The 13200-nt window shown below is 59.7% G+C and overlaps 1 protein-coding gene across 4 annotated transcripts in view; it reads left to right on the top strand.

The window, feature by feature from the left end:
* Nucleotides 1-13200, top strand: part of LOC133350151 (xylosyl- and glucuronyltransferase LARGE1-like) — a 125460-nt gene that overhangs the window by 87979 nt on the left and 24281 nt on the right. Inside the window, exon 1 of one of the 4 annotated variants that reach the window (XM_061564173.1) lies at nt 4076-4292. The exons of the other annotated variants lie outside the window; for them this stretch is intronic. The gene's annotated coding sequence lies outside the window, so the exon portion shown is untranslated. Of the gene's footprint in view, nt 1-4075; nt 4293-13200 lie in introns of those variants that run through there. 4 annotated transcript variants of the gene reach the window in all.

Here is a 13200-nt window from a genome sequence, read left to right as displayed (position 1 = left end):
ATCCAATCCTGGTAACGAGACCCCCACCGCGCGAGGGATGCTCCGGACCGCTGGGGCCGCCGACCCTGGCGGCCCGTGGGCCCTGCGGCTGGCCCTGGTGGCCTTGCGGGCCCCGCTTGCGCGGCCTTGAAGGGAGACCCACCGCGCGCTTTGTTTCGCAAATTGAGGTTCGCGCGCGGGGCCCCCGGGTCACGCGCCGCGCTGCCGCTCATCTGTATGCCGGGTGATGTGCGGCTCGCGTCGGGAGGAGGAGGATGCAGAGGAGAGAAGAGGAGGGAGAGGAGCAGCGGTGGTTGTTGAACCAAGAGGAGCGCAGGAGAGAATGATGCAGAGGAGAGGGAGGGAGAGGAGGGTGGAGGCGAGAGACGGAATAGAAGATGATGAGTGAGAGGATGAGGATGTAGAGAGCACGTGGGGACTTGAGCGCAGCTGCTGTCTGTTTGCGTAGGGACAGTGGTGGCTATAACAACACACGATGGAAACGCGTTCACTCATCCCTTTGTGTGTGTCGATAAGAAGCCGAGATAAATGTAAGCCGGGCGTGGTGCTGGCCACCCACCCCCTCGTGCCGTTCCGGCCTTCACAGTTGCTCGCTGACAAAACTTTCTCCAACAGCCTGGTCAAGGCTATAGGGGGGCGGACCGTCGTTTTTGTGTGTGGTGCGTTTAGTGGGTGTGTGTGTGTGTTTGCCTGCTGTTGTTTTGTACGTGTGCTGTGTGTTCAGTGAGTGTGGTGTATGTGTGTGGGTATCGTGAGCAGTCGTTCAGAGTGGTGTGTGAGTGCAGAGTGGGTGGGGGTCTGAGTGCAGAGTGAATGAGGGTAGTGTAAGTGGTGAGTGCAGAGTGAGTGGTGAGAGTGTGGGGGTGAGTGGTCAGTGCTGTGAGTGGTGGGAGTGTGGGGGTGAGTGGTGAGTGAGTGGTGAGAGTGTGGGGGTGAGTGGTCAGTGCTGTGAGTGGTGGGAGTGTGGGGGTGAGTGGTGAGTGAGTGGTGAGTGTGTGGGGGTGAGTGGTGAGAGTGTGGGGGTGAGTGGTGAGTGAGTGGTGAGAGTGTGGGGGTGAGTGGTGAGTGAGTGGTGGGAGTGTGGGGGTGAGTGGTGAGTGAGTGGTGAGTGTGTGGGGGTGAGTGGTGAGAGTGTGGGGTGTGGGGGTGAGTGGTGAGTGAGTGGGGGTGAGTGGTGGGAGTGTGGGGGTGAGTGATGAGTGAGTGGTTGGAGTGTGTGGTGAGTGGTGAGAGTGTGGGGGTGAGTGGTGAAGTGAGTGGTGAGAGAGTGGGCGTGAGTGCTGTGAGTGGAAGTCGCTTTGCGTGGTGGGGCTCGTGCTCTAGCCGTACAGTGCGACCCCCACCACCAGCCCCCCCACTGCTCCACTCCCATGGGCACCACCCCCAGCCGCAGCTGTCGCGCGTGTTGTGTGCAGGCGGTGCAACTGCGACAGTCATTGAAGAGGGCGTGTAGCTCACGCGTTGTGTCGCTCGCAGATTCTGCTCGAAGACCCTCTGATTCCACACCGGCATCCCGAATACACCTGCAACAATCACAACTACACCATCACAACAACAATCACAACCCTCCGTCTCCGTAGCGACAAAATGTCCAATTGTGGGGCCCTCTTTAGTGCGAGGCTCGGGGCAAATCTCCCTCCCGTCAGGGCAGGGGTCAGGGTTTAACCCGTGCTCGTCGGGTCAGGGTTTAACCCGTGCTAGCTTATAACTGTGTACGTGTGCCGCTTCAAGTCTGTCAACATGTACTGGTTAACCGCGCGTTGGTTTAACCCTGGAGCCCTCAATTACCGAAGGCACCTTCCACGGCACTGTTGACTCGTCTCCAGCTGTGTGCACATCATTACCAGTGCGCCACCATCATCATTATCACCAGCGCGCCATCACCAGTGCGCCAGCTGCGTGTGCCTGCTGGCTCGGCGTGGCACCGCGTGGCACCACGTGGCACCCACAGTTCATTGACACATCGGTGGTTGTCTGAACGCGGAAACTCAATCGCAAGAATTGCCGTCGTCTCAGCGGTGTCAGGTTTTCCCGCAGAGAACCGCGAGGGATATGTGTGTACCTCTTGAGAATGAAGATGAACGTGTTTAGATCGAGTGGATGTCTCTGTGCGGGCCGCTGCTGGCGTCTCGAGCTGTGGACTGGCGCCTGGCGGGCTCGGCAGTTTCCCTGCGTGCTGGTGCAGCGGCGCACAGGCCTCTTAGTTCATCACGGCAATTATAAATTCCCCTTCGGAGATCGGAGCGTGATGCAGACACAGAGAGAGAGACAGGACCGTGCCGATAGCAAATGTAATCTCAATACGCTCCTCGGTATTAAACACGTGGATTTGGCGATTGTAACCGTCTGCGATTTGGATGAAACTCGCCCGTCACGCGAGGCTCATTCCCACTGACACCTCATTCCGCGCGTTATCCTCAACGCGTTCCTTCCACGCAGTATCGTAATGAGAGCGCGCTCGACTTTCCCTGTTTGCAAGCACAGTACCCGTTTTTAAAGCAGGAATAATTTTCTGTATCCCGGGATTTTTGCAAACGGCATTCATCCGCGAGTGGACGCCGCTCAGTTTTTTGAGCGCATTGAACTGGGGACCCGCCGCTCCGCTTGAGGAGTGGAGCCGTGGCGTGAACTGGGACCACGGTGACTGCTGCTCCTGTCAATGACGATGTCCGACCTTTCTCTAGGAGACCTTCAGTTCAGTCCCTGAAGAAGCCTCCTGCACGTAAACCGAATCGTCGGACGTAGTTCCAAACAACACGCGGCACGACTGGGAGACGCAGCCACATCGAGCTGTGCTCACGAGTGAATGCAATTCTGTTGTTGCTGTGAATGCAATTCTGTTGTTGGTGTGAATGCAATTCTGTTGCTGTGAATGCAATTCTGTTGTTGATGTGAATGCAATTCTGTTGTTGCTGTGAATGCAATTCTGTTGTTGATGTGAATGCAATTCTGTTGTTGCTGTGAATGCGATTCTGTTGTTGCTGTGAATGCAATTCTGTTGTTGCTGTGAATGCCATTCTGTTGTTGCTATGAATGCAATTCTGTTGTTACTGTGAATGTTATTCTGTTGTTGCTGCGATGGTAGCACTACCAATGTCGAGGTCCGCTGGCCACAAGATGATCAGAAGTAGCGGTGGTTGCCTTGCTGAGGCCACAGAGGTCTCGTGGCTTCGGGAACCGGAGTGATTCACTCGGTAAATCTGACGTATGTTTTACTTCTAATCTGGAGCCAGGAGTCGGGTGATGTCAATAGCGGGGAGGGAGGGAGGGGGGGCGAGGGCTTTGAACGTCACAGCCCTCACCTTCGCCGTCCCTTTCGCAGAAGCGAAAAAGACACGGCACTGAGAAGAGAAGCAATGATGATGATGATAACCCCGGCGGTTTTCTCCCCGTGTGTGACGGTGCCGGGGCTCCCAGCCCCCGAACCTCGACCCCTCCGCCCTCGCGCGGCGGAGCTGTGAAATAACGAGGCGGTTGTGTGGGCCGCGGCCGCTGTGGGGGGGATGGCTCGTGGTGTTTGTGTGGGCGGTGTCCCGCGCGTGCTCTCGTTGTTGAGACGTTTCCAGTTCGCTTTTGGCTCCCACAACATCGATGCGTTTGTCGACTCAGATGGTCTCCCTGAGCAGCAGCCACAGCCAGATATCCTGCCTCCCTCTGCCCCTTGCCCATCGCCTCACTTCCTGCTCCCCTGTTGGCTCCTCTCTCGCTGCTCGTGTAATGACGCCCGCCTCTCTCCCTGCCTCCCCTGCCCTTCTTACTTTTGACTCCCTGCCCTTCTTACCACCCCCCCTCGCTGGCCACGACGCTGCCTCCCTGCCTCGGTAGTCAAGGCTGCCTCGGTAGTCACGGCTGCCTCGGAAGTCACGGCTGCCTCGGGTGTCCCCCTGCGTGTGGCGTCGCGGGGCGGTGGGCGCAGCGTCTGGCTCTGAGCCGATGGAGCAGGATGAGAAGAAGGGAACGCGCCTCTCCTCTCCCTGCATACCTGAGCGGACGGGGGGGGCGGGGCCGCGAGATGGGGGAGGGGTGGGGGGGAGCAAGGTGCGGCTCAGGAATGCGCGTGACCCCCTGCCGAGCTTTGACTCCGCGCCACTTTCGCACGCACGCAGCCGGGAAGCAGCGCGGTTTACAGTGTGGCGCGGCGGGCAGCAGGTGGTACGTGGGGCAGCAGGTGGTACGTGGGGCAGCAGGTGGTACGTGGGGATAGTCGGTTCGCGGTCCACGACTCGTCGCCATCATCATCAGGAGCTGTCCCTGCGCCGCCAGCACCACCAGCAGCCCCGGCAGCCCCGCAGGTCGGTCACTGTCTCTCCCGCTCTTTCGAACGTTCGCCCCGGGGCACAGCGGGTTGGTTTCCCCGTTTGTTTAACGCGGGCGGCGGTGTGGGACGAGGGCAGCGAGTGGGGTCCGCGCCGCGAGCTCAGGGGGGGTCAAGCCTTGGCTATTTATAACCGACAAAGCGCCCCGTGCTGGAGGAGCGGTGGCACAGTGATGAACCCATCGAGCTACGAACCCGGCGACCTTCGTAGTTTGATTCCCGGCCACGCCAAGTGTGAGTGGTGAGCGACACCGGGACTGGTGCTGGACGCACTCCGCGGTCGCCTCGCCCTGAAACATGCTCCTGGTGCGATCTCAAACTATATCAGTCTTGGCTCGACAAAGGTGGCCACGCGTGGTTCTGACCACATCACCCGCGTGAGTGTAGAACCTGCCGTGATCGGTGCTCGCTGACACCCAGCGCCCAACAACCTGGGTGGATAGAGGGGGGGGAGTCTTCCTTCCCACCCTGTACCAATCCGTACTGACCCAGCGTGCTGAAGTTTGGTGGACAATCCTGACGATAGACACCGCACGTTGCGGTGTATGGATGGGATCTTCGTCCTGTGTGTGCAGGAGGGGTCCTGTGTGCCTCGGCAGCTCGCCCCTTCCCCGGGGTGAAGAGCCTCGGGTTGATTCCCGGCCCGAGCGCCTCTGTGTGTCGATTGTTTTCCCCCCCTTCTCCAATGGTTTCCTCTGGGTTCTCCGATTTGCTCCCATAGCTAAACCCCATACAATCTAACCTGTTGGGCCCTCTTGAAAATCAGCCTTGAGACTCGGTGAGGCTTGCCTGGATAAACAAGCGTAATAAGTCACGCGGCAGCCGAGATGGAGATAGGTCGAGGTTGAGTGACCTCTGCTGGCCACGGCTGTGTTTGTCGGATAATGCAGAATTCGTGTCGTGAACCCCCTCGGTGAGAGAGCGAGGGGGGGGGGCTAACTCAGGAGGCGCGTGAAACCCACAGCCAGCGGGCAGTCAGCCACAACCGGCGCCAATCATTGCCCAGGCTCTCTGGTCCTACGTGGTTTGTATGTTCGTTCCCTCTAGAGTTACTCATAGTGTGAGTGTCCGTCTCCGCCGCTGTTGTTGAGAGCAGCGTGGGGCGCTGACGCGAGCACGTGGTGACCCACAATGCCTGTGAGGCGTTATGGAGACCACGTGGTGACCCACACTGCCTGTGGGGCGTTGTGGAGACCACGTAGTACCCACAATGCCTGTGGGGCGTTGTGAAGACCACGTGGTACCCACAATGCCTGTGGGGCGTTGTGGAGACCACGTAGTACCCACAATGCCTGTGGGGCGGTGTGGAGACCACGTGGTACCCACACTGCCCGTGAGGCGTTGTGGAGACCACGTGGTACCCACACTGCCCGTGGGGCGTTGTGGAGACCACGTGGTACCCACACTGCCCGTGGGGCGTTGTGGAGACCACGTGGTACCCACACTGCCCGTGGGGCGTTGTGGAGACCACGTGGTACCCACACTGCCCGTGGGGCGTTGTGGAGACCACGTGGTACCCACACTGCCCGTGGGGCGTTGTGGAGACCACGTGGTGACCCACACTGCCTGTGGGGCGTTGTGGAGACCACGTGGTACCCACACTGCCTGTGGGGCGTTGTGGAGACCACGTGGTACCCACACTGCCCGTGGGGCGTTGTGGAGACCACGTGGTACCCACACTGCCCGTGGGGCGTTGTGGAGACCACGTGGTACCCACAATGCCTGTGGGGCGGTGTGGAGACCACGTGGTACCCACACTGCCCGTGGGGCGTTGTGGAGACCACGTGGTGACCCACACTGCCTGTGGGGCGTTGTGGAGACCACGTGGTACCCACACTGCCCGTGGGGCGTTGTGGAGACCACGTGGTACCCACACTGCCTGTGGGGCGTTGTGGAGACCACGTGGTACCCACAATGCCTGTGGGGCGTTGTGGAGACCACATGGTACCCACACTGCCTGTGGGGCGCTGCCACGTTGTGACGGTCAGCACTCAGCAGCGCAGTGTTACAAGACGCAGAGTGCAGTTTTGTGGGGAGGTCAACATCGATTGTCCTATGTCTAGACTCACCCCCGCCACATGAGCGTGGAATGTCCATCACTGGCTCAGGGCTGCAAACAGGATTTAGCACAGCCTCAATGCGCGTTTGAGCAGAAACCCGCATTGGTTGTGTTGACAATTGTAGATTTACCGTAGACCAAAGGCATCCTAACACTGACTCGTGGCTAGCGCGCCCCACTCTCACCGGCCTGGCTCGGGGCGTGAGCCGGGAACCCCCGGCGGGCGCTGCCCGTGGCTCGGAGAAGCGATCTCGTGGCCTCAAGAGCCGCCGCCGCTGCTGCCTGTCCGGGTGGCGGACAGAGAGGGTTGAAGGGTTGTCCACGGCGATGGTTTGTGGACGAAGGGGGCTCGCGCGCTCGCGGTTACAGCGATCCCCGCACTGATCCCCGCGCGCGGGGTGGGGATGGCATCTCGCCGGTGCGGGGAGCGCTGCGGGCGGTGCCCATTTGCCTGCTCGGGGTAATTGTGACTTGGGGTGAGTGTGACTTGGGGTGAGTGTGACTCGGGGTCATTGTGACTGTCGGGTTTACGCGGCGCGTGTTTTTCTGTTCACGCGGAGAGCTCGACAACTGGCCATGTCCCTGCTTTCCACGCGTTTCTGTCTCTTTGGGTGTTAGTCTCCCCCGCCCCCCTCCCCCCAAAAAAACCTCCCCACTGCTCGATCTCCCCGTGTCTCTGCTCACATCTCCCTGTTTCTATGGATGTCAGCTCCTCTAGCTTCTGGTGAGATCCCGTGCACGTGTGGCCGTGCACGTGTGGCTCTGCACGTGTGGCTCTGCACGCCAACTCTGTGCACACAAACGTGTGAGCGGTGTCTCGTGCTCGGCAGGTGGCAGGGTGACCTAAGAGGTCAGGGGTCACAGGTGTGTGGGCTGGTGATGGCCATGAGCATGGTCCGTGGCAGCAGATTTGACACCTACTTCCGAGATCCCTGGCAGTGACCTTATTCACACGCTGGGGGGGGGGGGGGCAGAACTCTGCCTCATCCTTTGCTCAAGGGACATGTGCATTGCATGGCAGTCAACCCACTTTTTTTTTAATTCTCAAACGCTGGGAGTTTTTACCAAATGTAGTGAAAACTCAAACCCGACTCATTACACGTGAGAACCCGATTTAGTGATTGGCAGCTGATACCCGGATTCGAACCCAGGCTCTGAGCGGCGCTGGCTCGTTGACTCCTCCGAGCCAGCGGGCTCCTGTTGGGTGGGAATTCTGACAGAAGCCGGCAGCCGCCACGGCGACCCCTCGGTGCGAGTCATCGGCCGTGGAGGCAAACAGCCACGTGGTGCTGTTCCCTGCACGGGCATCCTGCTGCTGCTGCTGCAGCTGCTCGGCTCAATCACCGAGCCTCGCTCTGGCTTCGTGAGCCACCGGACAACCCGGCGGGGCGGTGGTGGCGGGTGCCAGCGACCCCGCGCTTTGGAGGCACGGGTTGGTGAATCGCACAGAGATTTGTGAAACTCCCAAAGCCTACGCGAACCTTCGCGTCTTACCCTTCCCGTATCTCATGGGTCTCGCACGCCGCGGGGTGGGGGGGGGGGCATGCGATGACTACGCACAGCGCGTACGGCGCGGGCCGGGTGTTGATAGCGAGAGACGAGGCGCGAGACGGTGCGATTAGGGCAGAGCACACCGGGAAGGGAAAATTATGATGATGAGTCGATGATGTGTAGTATGAATTGGATTAAAGAAAGAGTGGAGACATCAGGAAGACGATGAGGGGAGAAGGGGAGAGAAAGAGAGAGCAGCAGCAGCAGGAGGGGCGATGAGGAGTAGGGTCAGAGGAGTGTGTACAGAGTGGGGGGGGCTGTAATTTGAGCCATGACACCACGCACTCTCACAACACCACGTGCTCTCACAACACCACGTGCTCTTCAATGTCCGTTGTGCGGTGAGCACGGCGCTTCGGTCATTTCCGGCAGCTTGGCTGCGCACCGACGCCGCGGTAAAATCTCAGTGGCAGACGAAGCCCCAATGCCTCTCCGGCAGCGTCCATGAGCCCCCCCCCCCATCCCCTCCGTCTCAGCGGCGACATCGCGGCCGCTTCGGCGCGGGACTTGGCGGATGGCGTTGCGTGCGCGCGCGCCATTGAGTGCGTTTGACCCCCGGGTTATTGGCGTTGTAATCTCGGGGGAGACCGCGGGCCGCGCTGTGTTTAGGAGGTCGGGCAATTTAATTTGTTTGCTCCCATCGCTCTTGGGCCGAGCGTAACGGCCAATTTCCAACCCTCCGTCCCTGGGGCCTCGCCTCTGAAAGTGCGCGGCGCACCCCGCCTCGTCCGCACGAGGCGGCACGACCCGTGCCTCTCGCGGTGGTCGCTGTCACCTGCCGCTCGCCTGCCGCTCACCTCTCTCCACCGCCTACTCGTCGTGACTGTGAACCGATGTTTTTCTCGCGTCTCCTCGTTTCCCCATCTCGTTTGTATCGTTCCTCTTGCTCCGTCTCGCAGTCGTTTCCACCCAACTCCATTTACCTCGGAACGAGAAGCGAGCGATTGTCAATCGCGCACACATTTGGACAAATCGTAAGCGGTCAATCGTCGCGTGCACAAAGCACAGCGTGTGCGTAACTATTCTACACGACCACTGAAAGCGTCGCCCGGACGGCCGAGCCGGTCCCGGGCGATCGACGCTGGCTCAGCCGTCCGCTGTGAGCCTTGGCGTGAGGGGGGGGGGGCTGGGAGCCTGGGCTCTGGGCGACACGGAGAGAGCCTCGAGCCGTCTCGTGGTGCCGGGAGCCCCCCACCGGGACCTGGTGGCAGCCGCCACGCAGCTGCCGCCCGCTTCACGGAGCCCGCCCTGCCGGGCCCGGGTCGCCGAGCACGACGCGCAGTCGCCATGGCAACCGAGGGCCTTCCATTGTCTGCTTCCCGTGGGATCACAATATAAAAAATAAAGCAAATTAATTCTCGCTGCGCCATGCTCCCTGGGGCCGAGCGTTGAAGCGCGATTCGCCGGGCCACCGCGGCTCGGCACTGGGCAGCAAGGGGCAGGCCGGGGCAGCGTTTTGATTCGCTTGGCGTTTGAAGTAGCGGACAGATCGTCACGTTTGTGCGTCGAGTCTGCGAAGTCGACCGCTGGCACCACGAGTTGCTTAGTGTACCAGTGACCTTGTTTACTATCGCTGCACTTGTGGAACCAGGCAAGTCTCACCGAGTCTCAAGACTCTTTTCAGGAGTTTCCTGCCAAGTTGCCGCAGTCGGGGGCGATGTTGCCGGGCCGCGAGCGGTCGCCGGCTCTCTGACCACCGTTCAGATTTATCTGCAACCTTTTCGATTCGCCGCAAATGCTCGCGGAATGCGCGACAGGCATCTCGCACGTCAGGGCCGGAGGAGGAACGGCCGTGGGGGAGTCGCGTGTCGCTTTTAGGCGCGTGATGAACAACGCCTCCGCGTGCGTAAAAGTGATCGATACCCGCGGCGGTCCTGTCCGCTCCTCCTCACTCCGCCGTTCCCCTTCTTCCCTTCTCACGACGGCGGCGATGCCGAGTGACGCGGCGGGACGCGACGCGGGCGCTGACGCGCGGCCCGTGGCCCGCACCTCGCAGGCCGCCGCGATGGAAACTAATTAACGAGATGGGCCGGCTGCCCCCTTTGGCTCCGCACGCTCTTTCGGGGCAACGTTCACCGCCGCCGTCTGCGAGTAATTGAATCACGCCCCCCCCCCCCCCCACGCGTTCCTCCACCCCGGCAGCTCCCACCGGACTACTCGGCCTATGGAACGGTCTCCATGAGTCCAGCGACCAAGGGGAAGACCTGGGAGCAGATGGTGGGGGGCTGTCAGGGCAGATCTATGCGTTTCTGCACGAGTCTATGGGTCTCCGTGTGAGTGTGTATCTCTGTGTGAGTCTATGTATCTCTGTGTGAGACTATGAATCTCTGCGTGAGTTGTAGCCGTTACGTCCACAAATTTGCGCGCGTTATAAATTGCATTATTATTATGAGTATGGGTCTCTTTGAGTGAGACTTGATCTCTGTGTGAGTATGGGGTCTCTTGGAGTGTAAGAGCAGATCGTGAGAGACTGTCAGGGCAAACATTGGAGTTTAGAAAGAGGTTAATAGCTCATCGGATTATTCCAGTATAAATACAGATTCTGATTCTGTTCGTGGCATCAACAGTTGCAGCCACGATGCCATTTTCATTTTGACCTTGGAACACCCTGCGGAGACTACACGGGGGTTCTGTACCTTTGTCTCCGCTGGGAGCTGCGTCCAAAATAAGACAGAGCCGAGCATCTCGTCGGATGAGCGTCACGGCGTCGCGACCGCTCCCGCGGGGGGGGAGGGGAGCTCGGTGTGCGGCGAGGGGAGTGCCACCTGTGACCTGTGACCTGTGAACTGTGATTTGGGACTCCCCCGGCGCGGGTCCCGGCAGTGGCGGCGGCGCCCCCGGGACCCGCTCCAGGGGGCCGGTGGCGGTCGCTGGCAGCCGCTGACTTCGTTTGGCGCGGGGAATCTGCACGGCACGCCGAGCGCCAAACACCGAGCTAGACCGACGATGGCCTTTATTCATAACCAGGCGAGAGCCCATTGTGAAAGAGCGGTGGCTAGCGAACTGTGCCATGGACCGGCGTTGACGTGAACTCCACCCCACGTATCATTGCGCCTGGAGTTCTCGATTAGGAGAGGTGGAAATGTCTCCACTTAAACAAATGCAAGACGAGTAACGTTGGCGCAGCCCTTAAGAGCACCAAGTTAATGAGTCTGGTGACCTGAGTTCGATTCCTGGCCACGGCTAACATCAGTGCCGATGGATACATCAACCCATCCTGGACCACGTCGTTTTCCTGGAAAATGTGTAGCGAGCTGACTCAGCTGTGTAACCTAGGCTTCATGTGAAGAGGGTCTTCTCGTGAGTCTAGTTCTCCCTGTGAGTACCGATCTCCCAATGAATCCAGTCCAGGTCTCCCCGTGTCTCCACGTCAGTGCAGGCATCCACGTGAGTCCATGCAGGTCTCCCTGTGGCTCCGAATCTCCGAGTGAATCCAGTCCGGTTCTCGCTGTGGAGTCTCTCCTGTGTCCTTGGCTGGGTCCCCCCCACCGCCCCCGTGTCCTCGCCGCTGATTGTCGCTGGGAGCGCGGCGTTCACGGCTTTTTCCGCAATTCTAGAAATCGCTGAATTGTCGTCGGCACCGTGGCGGCTGCTCCCTGTGAACCGTGTCATTTTTTCTTTTACGTTTTCATAAAAGCGGCAGAAAAGGCGAGTGCCGCGTTCACCATAAATGTCACCTTGGCGTGGCGTCCCCACACGCACACAGACGCGCGTGTGTGTGCGTGTGTGTGCGCGCGTGTGTGTGCGTGTGTGTGCGCGCGTCTGTGCGCGTGCGTGCGCGCGCGTGCGCGTGTGTGTGTGCGCGTGTGTGCGCGTGCGCGTGTGTGCGGGACTGCGTCTACGTGTGTGAGTCCGGGGGGAGCGGCGGCGCAGTGATTAGCACACGGCGCAATGAACCCAACCAAGATCCAAATTCGATTCCTGCTCACGACCAACATCGGTGATGAAAATTTGAACTGGTTCTGGGCATCCCCTAGGTAAACTCAGCCTTAAATGAGTAACCGGTGCAGTGTGTATAAAACATCGGCAATGAAGAAACAAAGGTGGCCGGGCCTGGTTCTGCCCACACCACTCATGTGTGTGCCGTCCCGACCGTCAGTCGGCGCTACCCGTGTGGACTACACGGGGGATGTTTGCCTGTGTGTGTGCCATCACGAACAGCCTCTACCACCTCCTTTTGCATACCGCCACGCTGCCCTCATTGGCACCGCGCCAGTTACGAGGGCCCTGGTGCTAGGAGTGACCTCCCCCCCCACCTGGGCAATGCCGCCCCCACGTCATAGCCCGGCATCTGGGCCCCATGCCGCCGTTGTGCCATTAACAAGAAACTGAGCCCCCGTAATGAATCACCCAGCATCACTGGAGAAGATAATACAAGGAGAGTAAATATTCAAACGTGTTCGTAAACAAATGGACTTGACACACAACACGTACAATATAGAGCAATAGTTCCACTGCTGGATGAAGTGTATCCTGAGGTCATCACCACCTCTCATGGTGATGATCTCCACCCGGAACCTGCCGACGAGTTTATCTCATCACTCCGTCTCCTCACTGGACGTGCTCTGGGACGCGTTCCAGTCCTTGGCTGCCACTCCCACCGTTCTGCTTGACCACCGGACATCGTCCCTTCTAGCCGTGCCATGTCATGCCCAAGCCCGAAATGAAGATTCAGATTTTAACTGCGTCACAGCTATAACGAATTTATAGCTGAACACCCCAACTCTCGCTCTCACCTGGCGAGCGAGGAAACCTCGCTCCCTCGCTCTCACCTGGCGAGCGAGAGACAAGAGGGAGCCTCGCTCTCTCGCTCTCACCTGGCGAGCGAGGGACAAGAGGGAGTCTCGCTCCCTCGCTCTCACCTGGCGAGCGAGAGACAAGAGGGAGTCTCGCTCTCTCGCTCTCACCTGGCGAGCGAGGGACAAGAGGGAGCCTCGCTTTCTCGCTCTCACCTGGCGAGCGAGGGAGCCTCGCTCCCACAGGACAGACGCGGCTTTCTCCGATGCGTCGCTTCCCATGGATCCGTGCGGCGATGGCGACATTTGTTTTTCATTGTTCAGCGGCTTTGCTGCTGCTGCTGTTGTTGTTGTGTGCGAGTTGTTAACAACTGTTTGTCGCTGCACGCGGCGGCCGCGGACGGCCCCGCAAATGATTTATGCTTCGTCCTTCACGTGCTCGCTGGTGCAGTAATCGCGTTTTAATGAGCGCGACAGCAGCTTCAGCCAAACCTGTGTCCCCCCCCTCCCGCTCGCTCGGAAGAGAGAGGGGAGCTTTG

Source organism: Lethenteron reissneri, chromosome 33, assembly GCF_015708825.2.
Source record: "Lethenteron reissneri isolate LAM-NWPU_2019-01 chromosome 33, ASM1570882v1, whole genome shotgun sequence".
NCBI classification, from domain to species: domain Eukaryota; kingdom Metazoa; phylum Chordata; class Hyperoartia; order Petromyzontiformes; family Petromyzontidae; genus Lethenteron; species Lethenteron reissneri.
The sequence above is the reverse complement of the archived record's forward strand: the minus strand, read 5'-3'. Positions and strand labels throughout refer to the sequence as shown.